We start from the raw sequence: 18,768 nt of genomic DNA, 5'->3' as shown, positions 1-18,768 counted from the left end.
GGTTGTGGCGAGCGGGCTACTCTTCGTTGCGGTGCGCGGGCTTCTCATTGCGGTGGCTCGCAGACTCTAGAGCGCAGGCTCAGCGGTTGTGGTGCACGGGCTTAGTTGCTCCGCGGCATGTGGAATCGTCCCGGACCGGGGCTCGGGCTCGCGTCCCCTGCATTGGCAGGTGGATTCTTAACCACTGCGCCACCAGGGAAGTCCTCCTTTGGAGTTTTAATTGCTTGCTTAAGGTGTAGCATGTTGAAGGATTGACACCCTCACCATATGAGTGATTCTTTTAGAATGATTGAACTGCTAATCCATCCTTTTATGCCAAGTGCATTGTTGAAAGTTTCTTTGAGTTGTCACAGATGAAGCTGTTGTTTCGTGACTTAGTTTCTGCCTTTGTTAAATTGCTCTCATCAGATCCTTGGTCCTTCATGCTGTCAAACCTCCTGCTCCCTTTCAGTCTGGGGACCGGGCCTAGCAGCAGTGACACCCCAGTAGCAATGAGCACCCCTGACTCCCAGCCCTTGGCGTCTAACCACCCCCACGAAGAGGAGCCGGGGCTGTTTGGAAGCATAACTGGTCAAGGGCTGGGACAGCAGTGGTACTAGAATAACGTGTGTCAGAAAATAAGAAAAGACTGGAAAATAAACAATGGGGGCACTTCTGGGGACGGCCAGTGAGGAATAAAACGGGACTTTTTCCATTTCCCTCAGCAATAGTGTGTGGCTTCATATTTTTTATGGTATTGTGAATGGAATTTTTTCATTGTGGTAAAATACACAACCTAAAATTTACCCTTTTTAAGCATTCTAAGTATACAGGCTGTGGCATTAAGTACATTCACACTGTGGTAAAGTCGGTACCACCATCTGTCTCCAGAACTCTTTTCATCTCTTGTCATCTTCCTAAGCTGAAGCTGCACCTGTTAAATAACAGCTCCCCACCCCTTGCCCCCAGCCCCCAGCATCCATCATCTACTCTCTGTCTCTCTTAATCTGAACCCTTCAGGGCCCTCATATCAGTGGAATCACACAGGATCTGTCCTTTGTGACTGGCTGGTGTCACTGAGCAGAATGCCCTCAAGGTTCACCTTCGCCGTAGCAGGTGTCAGAATCTCCTTCCTGTTTTAAGGCTGAATGATATTCCGTTGTGTGTATGGACCACAGTTTGTTTATCCATCATCCATCCGTGGACACTTGGGTTGCTTCCACATTCTGTCTGTTGTAGGTAAATAGAATTTTAAAAATTTCACTTTCCATTTGTTTATTGCTCGTATATAGAAATACAGTTGATTTTTATATATTGATCTTGTATCTTGCAGACTTACCAAACTCAGTTTTTAGTTCTAGTATCTTTTTTGTAAATTCCATCAGACTTTTTATTAGGAACAGATTTTGGATTTTGTCAGATGCTTTTTCTGCATCTATTTTTTTTACTATTTATTTTTAATTTTTTTGACGTATAGTTGATTTGCAGTGTTGTGTTGGTTTTGGGTGTACAGCAAAGTGATTCAATTATATATATTTTTTTCAGGTTATTTTTCATGATACAGGTTGTTGTAGGATACTGAGTATAGTTTCCTGTGCTATAAAGTAAATTCTTGTTGTTTATCTTTTCTGTGTCTATTTAGATGGTCGTATGGTTTTTTCTTTTTCTAGTTTTATTAACTAAATGGTTGATATTGTCAGATTAAATAAAAAAGCAAGACTGAACTCTGTGTACTCTACAAGGAACACATCTAAATGTAAAGACACAAATAGGTTAAAAGTAAAAGAATGGAGAAAGGTAAGTGGTGCTAACACTAGTCCAGGAAAGCCAACGTTAATATCAGACAAAGTCGATGTTAGAGCCAGGATTACCAGGGCAGAAGAGGTCACTCATGGTGACGAGAGGGTCAGGTTGCCAAGAGGACATGATGCTCCCAGACGCTTATACGCTCGTAACAGGAGCTGGACGCTGACTCCGTGCGTGGAAAATGTACAGAAAAAGCAAATTTGTAGAAACAAATCAAATCCCTGTTTGCCTAGACCCCGGAGTGGAAATGGAGGTGAACTGCAGATGGACACAGTGGGACTTTTTGTCACGATGAAAATGTTCTAAAACTGGATTTTAGAGATGGTTTCAGTCTATAAATTTACCAAAATTTATTGAATTACATACTCACAATGAGTGAATGTTATGGTACGTAAATTAAACCTCGATAGAACTGCTAAAGATAATTTAATGGAGGAATGTCAAAAAACATAGGCACCAACTTGAAGGGTCATATCCGGGATCATTTGAGCATAAAAATATAAATGATAATGAATTATAAACAAATGAAAAACATGGGATTCCTTGAGTCCATTTTGATAATAAATAGAAAAATGAAGGTGAAAAAAAAAAAAAAATGAATGAAATGCATGAAATGCTATATTTTTGTTACCTTTAATCCAGTTAAAGAACATTGACATGGAAAAAGAATCAAATTGTTAATAGAAATAAAATTCATGTCATTTAATAATGTTTGTAATACCATAGCAATATTATGAACAAGGAAAACAAACAAAAACTATATGTGCAAATAATTCCAGAAAGTTATACACCCAAATGCTGATATTAATTCTTAATAGTAAGACTAATAAATATGTGATTATTTTTCTCATCATTATTTTAAATATAAGTGTATGTATTTTTACTTCTGTGAAGAGAAAAAATAAGCTAAAGTGAGACACAATGAGATGTGATGTTTCCCATCATAATGACATATGAAAAAAAAGCAGTTCTTTCCTTGTCTTTGAGAGAACACTGAGATTTTATCATGTGCTGCTGATGTGTGGATATACAGTATCACAACAGATTTTTTTTTAACTCAATTTTACCGTAAATAGCAAGAGGTTTACATTTATTTCACTTCAAGGAATCTGTTTTGAAATAGACTTTTATTGACCGTGTTTATGTCAGATTTATTATATTAATGAAAAATTGGACTTTCACTAATACACTGACAGTGGTGAATAGATGAAAGGCATTTTGTATATCCATGTTTGGAGTACATTTTAGCCTCTTTCAGGTGCAGGGAGGAGAACTAAGCTGGGTTACTTGAAACATCATTGAGTCTGAAGATCTACTAGGAAAGGAGGAAGACAGGCCTACTAATAGAGGCTCAGAATGGATTGAACGTTGATCTAAAACAGGCAAGGAGGCTCCCAAACCTGTAACGTTGACCAAGGTTGTCGAAAATATACAGGGACCATCTGGAGCTATTCTGTAGAGTTCTAAAAAGAGGGGTGCAGCAGGGCAGCAGGCATTGTAAAGCTTCCCAGTAGAGCAGCAGGCATTGTAAAGCTTCCCAATAGAAGTCTGCATAGTACAGTAGGTAAGGCACTCCCTTGGTCTGGTCAGTAAGGAATTGCATGAGTTGGTTAATGTAAATTAGACCAAGTGTCAGTGTTACATGAAGTCTGCCTGCCTCTGTGTGATGTAAAGAGAAAGAAAAAAAAAAAAAAAAGCCTGATTCTGTTTAGATTGTAAATGATAGTAATAAAAATAGTAGAAAACATTTATGGAACACTTAACTCTATGCCAGGAAATATGCCAACCATTTTCACGTACATCATTTCACTTACTGTCGCATCAATCTGACAAGTTTTTGAAATGCTTCTACCCATTTGAAATGAGGCTTATGAGTAACTCGTCCAAAGTCACACATTGGTAAATGGGAGACCCAGGATTCAAACCCAGGCAGTGTGCCTTCAGAAACTGAGCCCTTCACCTCTACATGGTAGATATTATCAACTTAATTTTATTAGTAGTATGATTTAAAAGTAAAGATAGACAAGCTATATCTTTTTTTCCATTGTCATTCAGTTTGTAGGGTTTTTTTCTGCCATACTATATTGATATCTGGGAAATATGGATAGGATTTCTTAATTTATCTGTAGCAAATATTCTACGTGAAAAAGTCCTATTAATGTAATGTAGAGCAAATATAATACATAAAAAAATATAAATATAGGTAAAGATGCATAGAAAAAAGATTGGAAGGAATAATGCTACCACACTGACAGTGTTAACCCTGGGTTGTGGATTGATATATTGGGTAATTTTAATGTTCAGTATTATGACTTTATTTCAAGTTTTCTAAAATGATAATAAACATGTGTATTATAGAAAAACATGATGTTGATTTCAAGAAAAGAGGCAAATTGCAAAACATCTGGGGAAATATAATATGTATAAAAATAAAAGACTAAATGGCACATGTCACATAAGTTGGTAGTGAAGCTAAATTTTATAGCTTTGGAGACTAAACATTCAGCATCTTTCATAAAATTTTATTTTTTAAAGTGTTGTAAAACTTAAGATAACTGGGAAAATGAATTTAATAGACTAAAATATGAATGTTATTTAGATTAACTTATTTTTAGAATGATATGATGCATTATCTTTAAAAATAGGATAGAGTTTAACATAGTTTTGTAAATTTTATTTTCACAAAATTAGGAAAATTATTTACTGACTCTGCTATTTCTCTGGGATTTTAAGAATTTCCTTCTTGTATTTATGGTAACTTTCAAAACTGCTAATATACCATAAATTTCAGAATATTATGATAAGAAAAGTAAAGGTAATAGTAACAAAATGAATTAATATATGAAAACCACAAAAACAATGACTGGCATACAGTAAACTACAAACATGTTAGCGATTTTTATAAAAATGATACTAATAATTATGGTAGTTGTATAATTAGTTTTTAGTTGTAGTTTTACTAGTCTTAATAACTATGTTATTATTTTAGTCTCCATGTTAAACATCTTACTTGTATTGATTTATTTTCTCTTTATGACAATGTTCTGAATATATGTTAATATTATTGCCATTTTATTGACTAAAGTCGTTTGCTAAAATTAACAAAGCTGCTTGATTTTGTCACTAGTATTCACAGAAATGAGTCCAATTACAATTTATATGCTTTTAGTTTTTATGTGATACTCTTTTCATATGACAGGCTTTTTAAATTTACCAAAAGGCTATTAAATAAGCGTTTAAATACACCTGTATTTCCTATTTAAAATTTACAAAGTCATTCTATCATTCTTAAAACAGTTTAAAAAAATTTTAGTGATGTAGTATATTTCATGTTATTTAACTAGCTATGTTGACTGATATAATAGCATAGTTTTCACAAGTTAACAGAGCATTTGTTAAAATTATGACCCCTCTGTTATTTTTATATGTTAATAACAATCTAACTTACCTTAATTTTTAAAAAGTAATTTCATGAAAGTACTTAACTAAATGCACCCAATCTTAACTAAATGTACCCAATCTTAATTTTAGAGCATTAAAATTTCATAATCTCCCAGAGCCATTCAGTTTGCAGATCTTTTTCTGCCACACAATATTCACATGTAGAAAACATGAACATGTGCATTTAAGACATAAAAATGAATTAAACAAATATTAAATTCAATTTTTGATAGCAGAACATAAATGCATATGCTGCCTGCCTTACTGAAACAATTAGTATTTTTCAAAATGAGGCAATGAAGTGGTACCCAAAAGATAACAAGCACATTTTCTTCTGTACAAAATGATAAGTAAATTTACTGAGAACATTACATAAATAAGGACATGGCAAGGCATATACTCCTCAGATTCCCATAGCTCCTTATTGGAACTGTCACCTGTGTGTGACTTCATCCAGCCTGAGTAAGGATTTCACTGGAGAGGAAAAGCTCCCTTCCCTGGATTGTGAGAGTTTTCTATCCTTACCCAGCTCTGCCTCACTTTTCTGGAGACTCTGACTTTGTGCTTTACTCCCCTTATAAGGTAAAAGTAACATTTGTGGTACAATTGAACAAAATTCTCAGCACATTTCTGACATAAATGTCCAGTTTTCAGGAGCATCCTTTGACAGGCTCAGTCTTTAGTTCTGTCTGTGGTTCAGTTTTGTCCATCACACATTAATGTCAATGGTTAATATCAATGGAGACTAGCCAAGTTGAACAGTAGGGAAGGATTTAAATGACTAGCTCTGCTCAAATCATATGAAGTTGTCCTTTCATTACGTAACAAGTGAAGCTTTGAATAGTCTTCAAGATGAGTCTCGCGCAGTGTCAACCGTTCTAATTCAATTTTAAGTTCTCTAAAATACGAGGAAATTATCTATGAAATAAAAATTCTCTGTCCTGTCTACTTTAATAAAAAATATTAGAAATAAGTTATTCACAGTTCCTGTATTAATGCATTGTTTTCTCTTTACACCATTGAATATATGTTTTTCCTCCACATCTCACACCCTAAGTTTATAAAATATATAATGAAACTCATGGAATTAAAATTCTAAATTGATTTTAACCCTTCCTCAATAACTACTAAGTTTCCATATTCTTCCTTACCTTCTAAAATTGCTTATTATTGGCAGCATTTCCAAGATGTACACAAATAACTCTCCAGTAGGAGAGCTCAGGAACTGTGGGGTCTATCATATATATTCGTTTCCTTAAATTTCCTTTCTCTTGCATGCACTTTTTTAGTAAATTAATGGCAGGGTACAGCTGGATGCTTCTGGAGATGTTAATCTTTGATATCATTGAAGTGTGGACCTAATAAGAAATTAGACCTCTTGACCCAAAATGGGCTTAAGATGTGCATAATTGTAAACATTTGGATGTAATGAGCGGCTGGATTTGGGAGGTGAGCAATAGACCAGAAAGCAGTAAGTATGGCCTTCTGTGGTGAAATAACTGACAAATGACAGATTGGTCTATATTGTGTAACCTAGAGAAAGAGAGCAGAGCAGAGTAACTAGAGCACAGGCTCTGCCTGGAACCAGACAGACTGGATTCAGAGCAAGCTCTAGCATTTATTCAAATTCTGCCCCATAATTTCCTACTGTCTCAGCCTCTGGAGCTGTAATCTCTTCCTCCTTAACTCAGTAAAGTGAGTGGGGTCTGCTCACATTCTTCTGCTTCTGAAAATTGTTCCAGCCAGAAAGTTTAGGTGATTGTAGAGCTAATAATGTTTATTTCCTTTCTGCCAAGGAGTATCACATCACGTTCCCAACGTTTTGGAGTCAATAGTTTGATTTTGCCCAGTTCTCCTGTTGTTTGAAGTCAAAAGTTAAGTCTATTCTTTGTTATTTTATCATGGCTTGAAGAGGAATTCTCTTATTTACTTAAATTTCTATATCACCACTTACAATCTAGCCTACCTAGGCTTACAAGAAAAACCTTACTTCTCTCCTCCACTTATGCTACCCTCTTTTATAATCCTGGTAAGGTTGCCTTTGTCAATCCACAAGATTGATGAATTTGAAATGATAAATAATTAAATCCCAATTTTTAAACCATATTTTCTGTTGTAGTGCTCTAATTCATCCAGTCATAATATCTCACCTCTTGATCTCTTACTGATCACTGGTCATAAACTATATTCACCTGAATTTGGCTTGCCTTCCTTCCTTCTCTCTTTCCTTCCTTTATCTTTCTTTTACTAGGGCCGCCTCCCAATGGTTATCATGAAAGCAAGTCAAACTCAACAGTCCAAAATAAAATTCATCAAATTTCTTCATTAAATCAACTTATTTTATGGTGGTTTTTACTTCATTAAATGGCACCAACAGCTATCCTAAGCATCTTCATCTCTTCCAACATCCATTCACTTACCAATTCCAGTCAACTCCACCTCCTAGATAATTTTGGATTCTATATTTACATTCTACCCAAATTGTCACAATTCCAGGTCAGTTAGTCCTCTTAACCTGAATGATTGCAATGACATCTTAATCTGTTTGCCTGTCTACTTCCAATCTATACTGCAGTCAAAATTTAAAATTTATTTTTAAATATAAATCTTAAAAATATAAACCATACTTTATTACCTGTTCAGTGAAAACTCTTAATAGTTTCCCATTTCCCTTAGGGAAGGGAAAGCTACTTAACATTTGGCATTTGAACCCTGTTGACATCTGTAACATTGTATTCTCAGCCTTCCCACTGTTGACAGAAATAATAAAACATCTATAATAATAATAGAGAAATGTTTTATTCCAGCCAAAATGAGGACTACAGCCTGGAAGACAGCCTCTCAGATAGCTGTGAGGAACTTCTCTATAGAAGCATGGTTTTCAGTATAGTTTTATATCTTGTCAGAACAAAAAAAGCAAGGAAGGTACATTCCTTCCAGGTTTAAGGGGGAAAAAAAAGACAGAATAGTATGTACACAGTGGATCAGTGTGGCCTTGACACCTGGGAAGGGAGTCTTACCATTGAAGGAATAATGGCAATTGCATCCCAGGAATGGAGGCATTCATCTCTATCTTCAAAATAGACGTTCTTTACTTCTGGACAATGCACCCTTTAATGGTTAAAGCCAAAATGACTTCCCTGTACCTTAATAGGTGAAATTTTCTTTCATTATTTCCATGTTTTGATTGCAAATCTTTTGATATAAAGCTTTGATGATCAAAATATTTGTTCCTCGATGCCAGGGTGGTACTACCTGCCTGCAGTGGGTGCATCGTGTCCCTCAGTGACAGGCTTTTTCATACATATATATATATGTATTTTTTCCTAGTTATCCATTTTGGGGGGAAAACTAATCAGATGTAGTGAACAAGCACAGAGGTATATGCTGACAGGGAAACATTTTATAGGCTACACATATTATCAGTGATGTCAAACTGTTGAACAAACATTGTATTTGTACTTTTAGCAGTAGATTTAAAGCAAGCAGTGATACATGTCATGCGTAGATTTATAACTAGGAAAAGAATAGTGATACCTACTATGACAATGATAAGCATCTGTAAAGCAGAGTGGGAAAAAAATTCTTATTTCTGAGATGAGCCAACTGAACAGATCACTTAGAGTCAGTTTGCCTTACATCTTGTAACCATTTTATCTTTTGGGAATGTTTTTCCAGGTATATCTCTTCTGCAGAGGTATTGATATAAGGGCAACAAGTCGTGTGAGCAGTAGCACAAATACTTCCTTGTTTAGCCAGTAGAAAATCTAAGGCAACCCTGTTATCTTATACTTTTTGTCTGTTCTGAAATGATTTTTATAGAGCCCTCAGCTATTTGATGGTAGCTGATAGATTTCTGATCATATCTCTGTTTACATATACTCTTGCACTAGGAACCAAGATTCCCAAAAGACTTTGCTACCAAGTATCTTGATATCCTGCTAACATGGATTTATTGCCTCTGTAATAAAGAGAGAAAGAAGGTTCTTCTATTTCCATATGTATAGACAATGGGATAACATAATATCCTAGTAGACATAAACCTTCTATTTGCCAGCTATTAAGATATTTCTGTGCACATCCTTGAGAAGGTGGGTCAATTCCAATACTAAGACAAAAGCTGGGGGAGCACAAGTGATTCCTCCCAGAGTGCTCTCATTGATAGTCTCATTAACTGGAAGTTTAGTTAACACAATGTTAACCCATGAATCATTTTTCCTGCAGGCTTTCCAAAAGCCATCTGTACTGTATTTAACATATGGGAGTTACTGGCATAACTTACTCATGTTTTTTCTCTTTAAGACATTTGTTCATCAAGTAAGAGATGGGGCAAAGGAGCCTTGGGGTAATCTGTGCTCAGTCTCTCAGAACTGAGGATAGTATCAGACAAGGGATGGATCCATTAATATGTTGAAGAATTTGAACCTGAAGGCCAGACAGAGGTTAGTCTAGTTGAGTGGTAATTTTAGGAACATCTGAAAAGTCGGTGACAGGAATTATGAAGGGCTTATATCAGTATTTTTATTGACTGAGGAATTTGATGAGAGATCCAACCAATCGGTTAGATTGCCCCCAGTAGCTATACTTTGTGACAACTTTACCAGATAATTTTCTTTCCATAATGAGCATTGAGGCAAAAGTATAGCTAGAAGTAAAACAATAACTTTCATTTAAAAAAAAAAAACTTTCAATTTTCATAGTGAGACAGATGTTTAGAAACCAGTTCATTTGAACTAGTAGGATGGGTCATACAGTCCTGGTTCTGATTCTTGGGTCAGCTGTCTACCACTGCTGTCATCTTCTCCTCCTGGTGTGGGTGTTCTTTCTCCTCTGTTTGAGCACTGATTTAAGTCTGAGGTCAGCATTCCTCTCTACAGACCAGTCCAATGCAAAAACCCTTTTTGAAATGAGGGATGTGAATCCCTCAGTCTATGGCTTTTACTTTGGCAGTGCATGGAGTAGTTAATAATACCTAATAAGGTCCTTTCTGACATGGCTACAAAAAGTCTTTGATTTGATGTGTTTTCTAATTAACAAAATCTCCAGATTGTAATCCATGATCCTCAAGGTCTTTGTTTCTGGGGAGCTCACTGTGAAAGGAATTAGCTACCAACTCTGCATTTCTTTTAAGTGCCTCAATAAGACCCTGACAACAATGTAATATATCTCCCTTGAGTAAGGTTGGTTCACATATTCCCTCATCTAATTACATAGGGTGTCCTGTTATTATTTCAAAAGGAGACAGCTGATGTTTAGCAAAGTGTATAGACCTAAGTTTGAGAAGCACTAGCAGAAGAGCTTTTGCTCATGAGAGATGAAATGCTTCTGAAGGTTTTGCCAATTGAGTTTTGATAGTGACATTAATTCTTTCCACCAGTCCCAAAGATTGGGGGTGATAAGTGCAGTGAAAATGCTGCATTATTGGCCATATGTCACAAATAGATTTAATTATTTGTCCAGTAAAATAATTTCCCTGGTAACTGTGTAACTTGGAAGGAATTCCCCAAACAAGAATTATCCTTTCAAATAGCAATGTAACCTTATAGCCATGGCTCTTCTTCAAGGAAAAGCTTCAACTCAGTGTGAAAACATACAGATCATTACCAAGATATATTTATATTCTTGAGACGGTGACATTCAGACCAAGTCCAATTGCTATACCTCGAAGGGACCCTTAGGAAGAGAAAGTGGCCTTGTGACCCATGAAGTGATTTTCTGGGATTATATTTAGTGTAGATACTAAAACAAGCATATACTTTATGAGCCATCATGGGAGAAAGTTTCCAAACATAGTGTTTTCCCCATAAAACCATTTTCTCAGGTGTCCAATGAGTTAAAGAATGTACATGCTGGGGTAATGGCATTTGAGCTCCAACAGGCACTATAGTTTGTTTGTTTAATTATTTCCAAATTATATTTGTGTGACAGGTCCAAAATTCCCCCTTATTGTTGCCCTATTTATTTCTCTTCTTCAATGGCATATTTCTTGAGCCGGCAGATGGAAATCTTTCACTGGGTTGGCAGGGTTAACAGAGAGCGCTGACCATTCTCAAGGCTAGACAGAATGGGTATTTAAAGCTGCCTGTTTGGCTGCCTCATCAATAAGCTGATTTCCTTTAGCTTCCATACTGTCAGATTTGGAATGCACTGGTATTTTAATAATTGCCAACTGTTTTGGTAGTTGTATACCACTTAATAGTCCTGCAACCTGTTTTCCATTTTTTAATATTTTTTAATAAGCTTTCCTGATTATAGCATCAAGCTTTAATAAACTCTTGATGTTTCCATAGCATTCCAAAGTCATGTGCCACTTCAAAGGCATAATGACTGTCAGCATAAACATTTGCTACCTGACCTTTAGCTCATTGATGAGTTGATGAGCTCAAGTTAAAGCAATTAATTCTGCTTGTGCTGACTTTGTTTTTTGGTAAAAAAGAACTTTCAGTTATGTCCATTGTGGATGTTTCTGCATATCCATCTTGGTAATGCCCTCAGTCATTTTTTAAGTAGGACCCATCTGTAAACCAAAGTAGACCAGCATTATCAATAGAATTTTCTTGTAAATTATTCCTAGGAGTAAGAAGATAATCTGTTTCTAAAATGCAGCTGTGGTCATTTTCTTCTTGTGGTTCTGGAAGCAAAGTTGCAGGGTTAAGGTTATTTTTGTGACATACAACAATTGTAAAATAATAACTAAAATTATGACTAATAACATTAAACCAGAATATATCCAAATTTTAGCAATTTCATATAATCTCTACAACATATGTTTATATCATTTACCCATACTATATAACCTAAGAAGATTTACCGTCACTCATTTGACAATGTTTCCCATGTGATTTAACATACCAAATAAGCCTAACTAAGTTTATTTTTTTAACTTTGTATTTTATATTGGAGTATAGTTGATTAACAATGTTGTGATAGTTTCAGGTGTACAGCAAAGTGATTCAGTTATACATATACATGTATCTATCCTTTTTCAAAATTTCTTCCCATTTAGTTTGTTACATAATATTGAGCAGAGTTCCCTGTGCTATGCAGTAGGTCCTTGTTGGTTACTAATATTGGAATGGATTTAATTAAGTTTAATTTCTATCTTTGAGATGCTTCAGGTGCCTTCTGAAAGCATCCCAAAGTTACCTAAAGGTCAAAAAAACTTCATTTAGAATTTGATTTGAGGAAGTTTGTCAAAGACATCAAAAGGTTTTAAAAACACTTGGCTAAGTAGGATCATAAGTCAGTATGAAACAATACTTATGCACTCAACCAAAGTGACAATAAATGATTTCAAGGGCAAATACAGAAAGTTACAACAGACTGCTTAAAAAGTAAAGAAACTTTACAATTTGTTATCAAAAGCAGATCAATACCTCAAGAAAACTCTGTCACCTAACAGAGAGAAAATCTAATTCAAATTTTGCACCAACTGACTTTTAATATCAAAATTCACTTAATTAAATCCATTCCAATATTAGTCAGTCCCGAGAACTCTTTTCTCAGGGTTCCTTTTCCACAGACCTTCTACAACTTTCTATATCCGCATTAGTTTGTCACTTATTTTCTTTTGAATTTGGAAATAACCAGCTTTGGGACAAAATTACTTTATTTTCCCTCACCAAAAATACATTTCCATTCCTCATACCATCTTTTATGGAAAACACACACCCTACTTTCCTTTCATGGAAATATTTCTCTTATTATCTTTAGTAGTTCCAATCACATTCATTAGTCAGAATTCTTAACCCTTGAAACCCCAATCTCTAGCACAAACCAAGAAGCAAGCAATTGTGAACTGTCTGTCATACCAGCATTTCCTGATTGGTAAATTTATAAGTATATTCCATAACCTCTAGAAACATACATTTTCTAACAACATAATTACTTTCCTCAATGTGGTACCAGATGTGTGTCCAATAAACCAAAGCATCTTTAGTTTTTCTTTAATAAGACAAAATAGGTAAACTTTGACTTACTTAGCAATTAATGTTTCAATATTTCATCTAATTTGAAAATGATCTGGATATTCAATGAATCCCTATCATTTAACTTAACATAGCAAAGCTAAAATTTCAAGTTATCAAAAAGATTTGGAGAAACTAATTGAAGTAGACATACCATAAAACATAATTATTCTTAGAGTTCATCTGAAAGCTTTTATCTCATTTATATTACTTAATTTACAAATAAATCATTATACCAAATTTTGGCTTTCTTGCTGACAAATCTGTAACAGAGATAATGTGAACTTATTTGACGTTTAGTAAACTTAGGTACAATAAAAGTTCTATACTTCAGGTTGTTAACTGTGAAGATAGACCTATTTAATTAAACCAGTAAATGTAAACTTGTTTTCATTCATTAAAGAATAATCTTAGATCACTTGATCCTTTAAAAAATTCAGTTTGGTTTCCATTACATTTAGAAATACTTAATTTTTAAGCACTTATTTTAAGTCAATTAAATAGAGCTCTTTTACAAACTAATTTTGATAAGATCATTTGAAGGTAATGATATATCATGTCTCTAATGTACGCACAGACATGTAAACAGACACAATCAGAGATCTCATAGCTTCATTTTAAAACTTAGTCGTGAATCAGGTATTACAATGTAAACTCACTAGTTTGTAAATAAAAGTTGGAATAAGTTAAATTTACTTGCTTGAGGTTAAAAATGCCTCTTTCCCACCCCCCACCCCCGGGTTTTTTTTTTTCAGTTTTGGGTTCTACTGATTGAGCAAAGGATGTAGTCTCAGGCAATGTGGTCTGTGTTTACGTTTCAAGGACATAATAAGAGTTATAACCTTAAGCTTTCTCCTAGGAGTACTTTTGTTCCCTTAGGGTCAGAATTTTGAAAAGATATTTCATCAAGCCAGCTTTTTTTTTTTCCTAGCTGTGTATGCAAAAAAAAAAAACAGTTTAGGAATGTCAAAAGAGCCCCATCTTGGCCAATTAAGAGTTAAGTTGGGCCCCCGGCGTCCAGAGCGCGCACGCAGGGCACGCACCGGCGTCCAGAGCGCGCACGCAGGGCACGCACGGCCGGCGGGGCCGGCGCTCCAGGCCGTTGGTCTCCCCGCCCGGATCGCGCAGTATTTGAGCGTTGGGAGTAAACACCCCGCATGGAGCTCTGAGGCGTGTTCGCCGCGGAGGCGCCGTTATCCCGGGCCGGGCGGACCCAAGCGTGAGGCCGCCGCAGGTACGTCAGGCGGCCGGCTCCCCGGAGCCGCCGCCTCTCCATACCCACGCGGCCGTCCGCGCTCTCCGGCGTGCCCGGCGTGCTCGAGGCCCCGAGGGCGGGGGTCTGCGCTGGCGGGGGCGGCGGGCGGCGGCTTGGCCTCGTTGCGCCCCGGGAACCGCGGGGCGCCGACTGGGCGGTGCGAGGGCGACGGATTCTAATGCTTAGAAAATAAAAAGTCAGGTATCACATTAATTTGATAATAATCTAAGTAAGTTAGATACAGGAACTTGGAAAAACAATCTTAAACTGAGGGTAAGATGAGAAAGAAAAAAAATAAGAAAAATTATTAGAAAGACAGAAAATAAATAGAAAAAATAATAGAAAGATGGAAATAGTATATGTGTCAATAGGAAAATGGCTAATTATGGCAATACATCCCAAAAATACTATCCAGGTGTTAAAACTAGTGAGGCTGGGTTATAAGTGTTACAACATTGGGAAGTTCTTTAAGACGTATTAGGCAAAAAGTTTGCCACAAAGAAATTGGAATACATTGACTCCGTCTATATTGTAAACTGTATGTACATATATATATAAAATATACACATATACATACATATGTATGTATGTAAATAAAATAATGCACTACCCTTTACAGAATGTTTTGGAAGTTGAAGAGGTTTATTTGTCCTAATGAATGGGAGTTACCAAGGGCATTTTTAGGTGGAATTATTTGATGCCAGTAGTTACTGAGCAGTTGGGCACAGAAGATAATATTTTGAGCACCGCAATTAGCAAAATATTCTTCTCTGCATTTGTGTAGATGAAAAGTCTGTTAGTGTCTAATCTTGAAATTTGATTCTTTTTAAAAAATATAAATACAACATCTTCATGTGAACATGAGGTTTTCATATAGACTGAGTCTTTTTTAGGTATGCAACTACCTGAACATTCAAGGTAAGACTGTACTTTGTTTATTCCAACTTTACTCAAATTCGTTATCCATTTAAGTTGTTGTGCTTACGCTCATTTTATATGTGGTGTATGTTTACTTCATTATGGCTCATGCCTCCCTGTGCCTAAAGTTTTCTAAAAAATAGGTATTATTATATAGCATGCTTTAATTTCTCCTTATCTTTCAAAGGCAGCATTAAATTGCTTTTATTAGTAAATTGTAAAGTCAGATTATTCTCTCTAAATTGAATTTTGGCATGTTAAAGAGAACACTCAAAATATCTATTTTTAAATAATACATTGAATCTGGTAAATTTAAGCACCACTCTTCTATATAATTCTCTATTTGTTGAATGTCATTATATGTATATAAAATATATATACGTATATGTACACATATATATTATAGTAATTTTTAAATACATACTTAATATGAGTTCTGAAGCCATAGAGGTGTGCATTTAAACCTTGACATTGTCACTTAGTAGGTAACCTTAGAAGATTTGTTTTTAAAAAATTTTTCCCATATGTTTACTTATTCTAGAAATAAGAAAGAATCACACACTTGTAAGATTGCTGTATTAAATTAGATTCACACACAGTAAAAAGCACAAAGTTTCACACACAGTGAAGATGAAATGCATATATATTTGCATTTATACATACATAAGTAAATAAATTCATACTATCTTAATATCCAGGCCCAGTTGTCTGAAATGTCCACAGTGTCATGGGAAAATATCTCATTGCACATTGAAGCTCCAAATAGCATCTGGTGTATAACTGCATTTACATTAACTTTCAGCAGAAAGAAGACCCTGGCTGACCCTTGCTCCTTACCTTCCCATGTGTTTCATATGCTGATTATTCATAGACTTGGGGAATGGGATGGCTTCTAGGAATGATCCTGAAATATTCAGTATTTGAGCAAAAATCTATTGACCAACATGTTTCCAAACTTTAAAGCCTGGGCTAATGCTTTCCTATCGATTTGATAGTCAGAGATGATGCTGTCCTTTGATAAGGGCTGTTCTCATGAAGTAGCAGACTAGGTACAGCCCAGCAGTGCTCAACAAGACTCATTGAAAGCACAGCCTGCAGATCGAAAAGCAATTAGCATTCTGGATTGTGATAATTACCCACAGTATGGAGGCTTCTCTAAGACAGAGCTTCTACCGTGTCTAGTAATAGGATTCCTTAAACGGTGATATATTTTTATAGACACACCACCATCCTCATTTCAACCTTGTCACTTATATTGGATAGGGAAATAAACATCCTTCACACATTTTTTTCTTTCCTGAAGTATGGCTCCCTGCTGTTCTGACAATTTGCAATGTCACCTGAATGTTACCTTGAATCATGATTTAATCGGCCGGGGCAAAGCAACGTCTCATTTGTTTCTGCTGTTTCTTTGCCTTGCAATGCAATGATTGCCAAGACACAAAAACTTAAATGGAGCTCTGATTAAAACTGAATGTGGAAAAAGATGGAGCAGTTGTGTGTCTGGCATAGTTTGCCCCTTATTACAAAAGGTCAGGGTGACTCAAATTTTTGTTTACTTGGCTAAAAACAATCCTGGAACATAGCATAAGCCACATGACAATTTATTTCACTCAACAAAAATCAATTCCTTCTGAATAATCAGTCCTTAACATGTTGGTCTACATATGCTTTTATCATTAATTGGAAATTATGTAAGATAAAAAAGATATGCTAGGTTGTTTTAATATTTAGGTGTACTTCTTGAATAATATTGAAAGTATTTTATAATTCTATTGCTTCATCAAAGATAGCATCTTAAGAGCTAGATTCAGGACTTATTATTATAAATAAACAGTGAAGACTAGAAGGCTTGCTCTTCTCCAGGAAAATTTTAGGCTCATAAAATGTCTTACGGGTTAATCCTGTGTGTTTATTATTATGCTTTCTTCTACTTTAGTTCAGATCTCTGTGAACATTTACAAATGACATTTGCTAATTGAATTTTCAAGCTGCTTGGTAGCTCACATTGGGGCAGTTATCTATACATTCAATTCCTTGTCAATTCAAATTAAATAACATGTAGAGAACATGCATATAGCAAAAATGCATCAAATAATTAATAAAATGGAAATACTACTTTTTAAATATGTGTTTTCTTCTGCACTTTTATGTATCTGATCTTCTCCCTAGTGATTGGAGGGTAGTAGATGAGTACTGTTTTACTAGGAATAAAAAGAAAAAAAAAAAAAACCTTTTCATGTTTTTGCCAGTATTTAGAATCAAAGATTTTCCAAGAGGAAATATTTTATTTTAGACACTTTTAGCTCCCATTTTGTATATCAAGAGCCAAAGATGGTGGCCTAGATCATAGTGTTTTTATTATTTTAGGTATTTTTATTATTTTATGTTTTAAAAGTAGTGGGACATCCACTCCATCCAGACTGAGGGATTTTGGGAAGAAAATGGTGGGAACATGTAGGGAAGATCAGAAAATTAAGTCTTGTTAGAATATGAAACAATAGTAGGTAAATACAGATGGAAAAGGGTCATTTGTCTCAGTTTCTGTTTGGGATAATGGGAGAAGATAACCTTGTGGGGTGTTCCATTAACAACCTCAAGCTACAGAGGGTGACAGAGTTAGCACTTCTCAACCACTCAGCAATTGTACTATAAAGGAATTCAGCTGTCCCTGCCTGCCCTGTGGGGAGATGGAGGGTGGGTGTCTAGGGCTGGAAGGCAAGCTGATCAGAAGAAGGTTTGCAAAGGTGAGAGACGTGGAGAGCAGTACTATGGTTCTTTAGCTGAAATCTGGAAGATCCTCAGCCTGGCCTGAGGATAGGTAGATTATCGCTGCTGGGTATCAGGTGGAGGTAAATGAACAGGGGCACCACTGGGCCTTCCTCAAACCAAAGAACAAACTTTGTATTGCAGAAGCTCATGCATTAGTAGTAGACCCCAGTAAAATGACAACTCACCAAATAGACATCAGCCACAGCGCATCAAATAACAAGACGTCAATTTTGTCCTCGAATGCATTTATCCTCGCGCTAGTCATAGTCTTAAAATTAGGATCGCTAATAATATAGTCAGTGATCAGCATCTAAGCACCTGCTGTCCTGTGCTTATATAATATTTAATATTGCAATCCTATCTATTTTGTTTTTCTGTATTTGGCTGAGCCTTCTGAGTAACACATTCTTTTTTTAGATGTGTTAATAGTTGTAATCAGGCTAATGTCAAGTCCTGCTGGCCTGGGAGCTCTCTGTTCTTGAAGGGGTTGCTGAGCTATTCTCAGCTCCATTATGAGTTTACCTAAAACTTTCACTGTCGGGGGATAACCTTTCCACTGTATTTTCAAGTCAGCCTTTTGAAGTTTAGATTTACTTTTGAGTTATTTGTAAAATATACTAGAAAATAATC

At 35.7% G+C, this 18,768-nt stretch overlaps 1 protein-coding gene and 1 long non-coding RNA gene across 36 annotated transcripts in view; both read left to right on the top strand.

Annotated features, from left to right (window-relative positions):
- The window catches only part of LOC309656857 (serine/threonine-protein kinase MARK2-like), a 145,305-nt gene that overhangs the window by 9,228 nt on the left and 117,309 nt on the right, over positions 1–18,768 (top strand). The window lies entirely within an intron of this gene.
- LOC309656873 overlaps positions 14,254–18,768 on the top strand; it is a 1,296,162-nt gene continuing 1,291,647 nt past the window's right edge. For 10 of the 35 annotated variants that reach the window (XR_014261541.1, XR_014261542.1, XR_014261543.1 and 7 more), the window contains exon 1: positions 14,259–14,427. This is a non-coding gene — a long non-coding RNA (uncharacterized lncRNA). Of the gene's footprint in view, positions 14,428–18,768 lie in introns of all 35 variants that reach the window. The other 25 variants (XR_014261538.1, XR_014261544.1, XR_014261545.1 and 22 more) reach the window with 8 other exon arrangements.

The sequence above is a fragment of the Balaenoptera physalus genome (genome assembly GCF_965194825.1).
Source record: "Balaenoptera physalus genome assembly, chromosome: 3".
In the NCBI taxonomy this organism is placed as follows: Eukaryota; Metazoa; Chordata; class Mammalia; order Artiodactyla; family Balaenopteridae; genus Balaenoptera; species Balaenoptera physalus.
Note: the sequence above shows the minus strand (reverse complement) of the source record. Positions and strands in the feature narration are given on the sequence as shown.